The following is a 7,003-nucleotide window of genomic DNA, read 5'->3' on the forward strand; positions in this document are numbered from 1 at the left end:
TGAGTGTTTCCCCAACACCTCCCAACAGTCAAGTTTAATGAATGTAGGTTAATTTAAAAAAAGAATCTTGACGCAGTTTTGGTAGCAAGATTGGGTAACATTTCGTGCTAAATCTTGGATAGCAAGCAGAAACTCTACTAGCATTCACAAACTACTTGTGTCTTAGACATCTGTGGTGGCCTTATTACCTCACACACATCAGGGCAATCAGGAATAACCCCAGAGAGGCTGAGAGAGCACAGGACTATTTAAGAGATCTATTTTGGTCTCCTATTGTTTGACACTGTGTAAAGATGTACTGCAGGGTGCATGATACCAGAAAATGCCAACTTAAGAGAAGTACTGTGGAGCAGGTAGATAACTTCAATGCTTTGATTTTAACTTGTGTGAAGCAGGTAGCTATAGGCATGAAGTCTGTAGCAGGATAAGAGGCTTTGTTCCAGGAAACCAAAGAGACTCTCTAGCCTCAGCTACATGACCCAGAAACCTCTCTGTTTGCCAGGGAACAGGGGAAAGATTCATGAATACCTTCCTAGTGTCCAGAATTATTTCCTGCATTGCTAAATGCTAACATAATGATGTTACCTCTAACAAATCCCTCCTGACAGCAAGGGGAGAGTCCTCACTTTGGATGGTAGGGACCTGTACTGAAATTAACACGAAAATCAGGAGATTAACAAATCTCTGGCTCCACTGAAATTCCCTTCCTAAAAAAAATTAATGTGCCTCATATTGAATCCCAAATCTTCACAATAAAAATGTGAATTAATGTGACTTTGTGTCAATCTGAATTTGTACAAATGCAAAGCAACTCATGTTGGCATCACTGGGTCAAAGAGGCTGGTGCTCTCCTGGCAATCATAGTCTCTCTTCCCTACCTAGGCCCAGCTGGGGTTTCCAGGAGCACCAAGACGAAGCCCTGGAGAAAAGCATGGAGAGATGTGACCTGGTCTTAAGTATTTTATTTTGTTAAAATCTGCTTTTGTGCTATTTCTTTAGGCAAGATACTAATTGCATTTGCTTCGTTAAACTTAGCCCATCTGCTACAGCCAATATCAAACTCAAGAGAAATTCTGTTTTAAAACCTTAATTGTATATTCTCCAAAATCCACATTTTGACCACACTGTGTTTCATGTGAACACAGTCAATGGCAAAGTCATTTCAGGAACCTGTACAACATTGGCATTCATAACAAAAATTCCATTATAAGTACTGACAGCTATAAAATTTGCCCCCCAATGCAATTAAATTTAAAATGTTCTCAGTACATGATTCAACACAGCCACAATCTGCTTTAATTCATTTGTATGTAACAAAAAAAAAACCCAAACAAACATATCAAAAACAAATAACAATGGTCCCAAAAGCTTTTCTGAGTTTATATTTTAATCTGTCTTGCTGAATTCAGGTTATTTGCTTCATTGTAGTTTGGTTACCAATGCCAGCAAGTAGGTATCCAGCCTTGACTTATAAGGACACCAGTGCAGACTATAAGGCCTTACCTGTATTCACTAGCATGTGAAAGTTTGCACACAGTAAAATCAAGCTTGTCATGGAGAAGAGCTTTTGGGATCCCTTCCTAGCACTTGCCAGAATGCTTGAAACAGCAATGGCAATAAAAAGCCTCTCAGACAGTATCATGGTATTCCAGTATCACAAACAAATGCAAAGCACGTTAGCACTGCTGTTACTCTAGCATTCTTCCACCATCCCCTTTCTTCTATCATGTCCCTGCAAGCAGGACTGTGCTTGGGTATTTTACACAGATCAGTTCACAGGTAGGACACTCTCTGCTCGTATTGTTTCTGCTTTTCAGAAAACTGCATGCTTGAAAAACAAACCAAACCATAAATAAAAGGCTAATTGCCCAAAGCCGTGGGCTTGCAATCTGCTGATGACTCCTATTTCACACACAGGTGTGATATTGTCACACAAAGGCTTCCTGCCTGTAAAAAGACTCAGCACCTCCTGGGGAAAGAGGGTCCCCAAATCTATACAAATGTGGTGAGAAGAAAAATAAAGATGTCTTACCCACATGGGTGATAACTGTAGTCAGTCGCTGGGTGAGCTCCTGATGTGACATCTCTTCCTCTTTTAACCAAAAAAGCATTTCACACAGGGAACTGCACAGCATCCAAAAAAAGATGCTCTCAGAGTGGGTGGCTGCACACTCACTGCCTCGCTTGCACACAAAGCGACGACCACTCCCACAGCACGGCCCTTCCAGCTCTCACATCTTCTGCGGGCTGCTCACCTCTGGCAATTTGCTGCCGTCCATGCGTGGACGTAAAAAAAGCTCTTTCCAAAAGGGGATTTTACCCCCCTTGATAACAGGGAGGGAGCAGCAAGGGGGAAATAAAAAATGAAATAATAATAATTAAAAAAGAAGCAGGCAAATTGATTGCTTATGGCTTTTTTTCCTCCCTTCTCGCGCGAATGAGGCAAAGGATAAAAAGACAAACCGGCAGGCAGATACCTTCCTCCAGGGAGACTTTTGGATGGTGATGCTGTGAGTCAGGGAAAAATCCTGGAGGTAGGAATGGCATCGGGAGGAGTGGAGCTGGCAGGAGAGCTGTGATGGCAGCAGCTGCTCCGCGATGCTTTCTCCTTCAGCACCGTGTCTGGGAGTGAGAACCCACCCGCAGCCTCCGGTGCTCCCCCTTGGCTCCGGGGGCCCAGATGCCTTAGAGGCTGTCCCCGGGTAGAACCCCTCAATGTCCCCAGAGACCTCCCTCCCACCCCTTCTGGAAGCCCTTGCCTGACAAATGCAGTTGCTGCATACGGGGAGGGGAGGGGGCGGGGAGACATCAGTGGGCTTTTTAGGGGTGTTGTGGCCAGAGGATTTGTTGCCCTCCTGCATGGACAGCATCCCTGGGATCCTGGTGTGACTGAGCCCACAAGACCCCCTCCAGCTGCATGTGTACAAAATGGGTGAATTAATTAGCCCGGGGTGCTGGGCAGGTCTCACCTGTGGTCATGCCGTGTCTGGGAGTGAAAACCCACCCGCAGCCTCCGGTGCTCCCCCTTGGCTCCGGGGGCCCAGATGCCTTACAGGCTGTCCCCGGGTAGAACCCCTCAATGTCCCCAGAGACCTCCCTCCCACCCCTTCTGGAAGCCCTTGCCTGACAAATGCAGTTGCTGCATACGGGGAGGGGAGGGGGCGGGGAGACATCAGTGGGCTTTTTAGGGGTGTTGTGGCCAGAGGATTTGTTGCCCTCCTGCATGGACAGCATCCCTGGGATCCTGGTGTGACTGAGCCCACAAGACCCCCTCCAGCTGCATGTGTACAAAATGGGTGAATTAATTAGCCCGGGGTGCTGGGCAGGTCTCACCTGTGGTCATGGTCACAGAGCTCAGCTGTGCCCACGGGCAGGCAGGCAGGCACTGGACATCAGTGGGCCAGAGGTCTCCAGGGAGCAGCCCCTGGGTGCCAGGGACACAGCTGAGCCTTGCACAGATGCATGGCTGCCACAGGGCAACTGGCTGCTGAGCTACGGAAAAGCTTCATCAATCCTTCCAGCTACAGAGCCCAGCTGGGATCTGAAAAGAGGAAAAGGGAAAAGTGAGGCAGGCAAGAAAGTGAGAAAGGGCAGGGCATGCCAGACACTTGTATGTCTACCTTCCATCTTTGCACCTTCTCCTCTGAAGCCTACCTCAAGTATTTTTTTCTGGAGTAAATGGGAAAATGTATCACACACTGAAAAATGAAGAAATAAAGTACAGAAGCACAGCTGCCTGCAAGATCTGCTCTGTTCCCACAGAATGGATTCAACTGTAATTCCGGATTTCCATACCCATCCATAGGATTTTGCTGGGGTCTACCTTTCCAGAATGCCAAAGAATGTGACATCACGTACACACAAATCTGGAGCTGTGAAATACTCCTGTGGGTTCACTGGATCTTGCAGCACAACTGGTGTGTCAATCCTGGTGCTGCAAGAGGTTTTATCTCCCTCTGTGATAGGAAAATCCTATAATCAGCTGGCTGACCTACAAGCCAGTTGGAGTATCTGAGCTGTTGTCCTCATTTTTGGATGGCTGACTTAACTGTGCCAAACAGTTTCTTGCATACTTCTGTTGAGTTAGTTTAATGGCAGTCTGCCTGAAAACAAGTGAGGAGGATGACTTGAGAGCCACCCACCTGTCAACATTTTGGGATTAAAGCAAAAGCCATTTTATTCTGAGATCTTTTTACTACCCATTGGGCAAGTAAAGTTCAAACTGAAAAGACCTTGACTATCTTATAAGGATTCCCTCAACCAGGGAAAAGATGCCATAATAAGGGGAAAAAAAAAAGCATGTAGGAAGCAAACTGCCACCCAGACATAGTCTTTGGAGGGGTCTGAAAGATATGGGATACTTTATTTTGCTCTCAGAGGGTCACAGATTGCAGGCAGAAACAAGGGACTAGAAAAGTCATTGTGGTTTCAGTCTTTTAACAGATTATTTTATTTTTATTTTTTTCTGCAGGCAGAGACTGTGTATTCCCATTCAGAAATTAATTCAACTCAACTGAAAAGCAATGGAGATGGTTTACTCTCCCTACTCCTACAGCAAGACTGTTCAAGAACATCAAGAATAGCTAAGAGCCTTTGTCTTATTTCTAGCAAAATTTATTCTCAGTTATTTTAAGACCATATGCTTCTATACCAGCATTGTTATTCAGCAGCAGTAACTGAAGGCACATGTACATTTGCTATTTTAAGATCCTTTTTCTCTTATTATTTGTTCTTGCTATCTTAGTCTGCTTTCCAGTTTTCCACTATGCCTTCAACAACTTTTGAAACCATTGGTGAAATGCAATACAATGCAGGAGACAGAAATCAGTTCTTATAGGTTCATCGAAAATTAAAAAGGTAGAAAAAGCCCAAAAGGAAAAAGGATGCAGTAAGGACTGAATAACTAACTTGTGCCTGCTCCCTGCCCAACGTAACCTGTGGGGTGGGTTACACAGGATTCAGTCAGAGTTGAGGGCACCACCCTATGATGTGAGTTTTAATGAACAAAAGGGGGACATTTGGGTTATTTTGGTAGGAAAGTTTAGACTGAAGGATGCAGCCGTGGGATAGTAAACTCTACTAGTTTTTCCAGTCACAGGATTATTTCTTTATTTTGCCAAGATTCAGTGTTGCCTGTATTAAAAAAAGGCTGCTGTTCATAGTGTGTATTGCTACTAGAAATTCCCAAATGGAAGAACCACAGGGACTCAACCAAGACAGAAATACCTCAAAAGCACTGGTGCTCCACAGTTTGAGACCTAAGTTGAGAGGAGGAAAAGCAGGAGCCTGGACTGTGGGATCTCTTGGAGACAGAGAGAAATTAAAGCCCCACGGCTGTCACTTGAGGAGTGGCTCAGAGATAATGAAGCAACTTAGTCCATAGTGATAGTAACCATTTCCAGTACTGTGAATATTTGTGAAATTGAGCCAGCACTTTTCCTACAAATGCAGACCTCCCCTCAGAAGGATAAAAGCCCTTGTTGATACACACGTGTTAGAGGTACAGAAGACGATGATTTACATTTCAGGCACAAGTCAGGGTCTCACCAGAAAGCAGGGCCAGAGACTGTATGAACACCACGATAACACTATTAAAATGATGGCCAGCAGGCAAAATAATATTATTTCTCCACAGAGTGGCAGGCTGACAAATCACATGCCATTTATTAGATTCCAAATCAAACAGTGGAGGCCAAAGCATTTCAAGCATTTTAGTAAACAATAAATTCCACACTGTAAACCAAAAATGTTTAGAAGATCCCGTGGCCTGGCCAGATGGAAGGGAAAACTCTCACAGCAAAAAATACACATATATTAATCTAATCTTTCCTTCTTGTTTGTCTTGCATAGCTATACATCTCTTTGTTGTGTCACTAAAAAACATGCAGCCAAGTGAAACTGAAAGGCTATTAAAGATCAAAATGAGATCCACCCATGGTACTAGCTGATCCTCACTGTATGGATTGTCTCCATTTTCCCAGTCCTACATAACTGTTACAGGCTCACCCAATTCTTAGTTTTTCAGGAAAACCTCCTTCCAGAACAAGATCACAACATTCTGGTGTACAGAATGCATCTGAAGACACTTTTATACCAGACAAAAAGGCAGGCTGATGGAATAACAGAAAAATTAGAATCCTTTCTTTTCTTCTTTTGCAAACAAGCTACATAGGTGTCATACCTCTTCCTTCCTTAACTTTTGGCTGAAGACTGTCTGCTCCCCATATCAAAGGCTGGGGCTCTATTACTGGCTGGGAAGAACTGTAACACTGTTGGCACAATCAGGAAAGGTAATTACAGTGTCACCACTTCTGACTGGTTACAGCAGTACTTCAGATCTGCAGTACATTTCCACTGGTAGAAGAAACTTGGTAAATGAGTCAGATATTTCTTTGATGCATTCCTACAAAGAAGGCACACAGAGTGCCATTTCCGTTCTGCAACATCAATCATATAGCAAAGAAAAATACCACTCCATATTTCAAGTTTTCTTACTTCTGTTCTTTCTGGAACACTTCAGTCAACAGTGTTCTTGCTTAGCTTTTGTCACAGTGATGTGACAGCTCTGGCTCTTCTCAGCTTTCCACTGAACCCTCAGTCAGCTCTTGTGATAAATCTGGGCTTCTCTGCTGAATGGTGTGTGTGCACTTTTCCTCCTGCACAGAGCTCCCCTGGCAGTGCCTCGGTCTCTGCCTTCACACTTAGTCTCTTTGCTAAGCTTTGCAAAGCCTGACCTGCTTTGCCTCAGATGCTGTTTCAGCTACTTTACTTGAAAAGGAGCACAGCTGCTTCCAGCATCCATTCTGACAGAAAAGAGGCTGCTGAAGACACTAGTTTTAGCAAAGCTCTTTGCTCCTCTCCCTTTTTTCCTTCCCCATCATAAACCTTTTTGTCACCATCATTTATGTCAATCCTTCACTGTCTGTGCTTCAGAACAGCTGTCCTGACAGAGACTGGGGCAGTAGCCCATCTGTGAGTAGGGACATTAATACACTTTTAGGAA

This window comes from Chaetura pelagica, unplaced genomic scaffold, assembly GCF_000747805.2.
Source record: "Chaetura pelagica isolate M959 unplaced genomic scaffold, ChaPel_1.0 scaffold20, whole genome shotgun sequence".
Taxonomy (NCBI): domain Eukaryota; kingdom Metazoa; phylum Chordata; class Aves; order Apodiformes; family Apodidae; genus Chaetura; species Chaetura pelagica.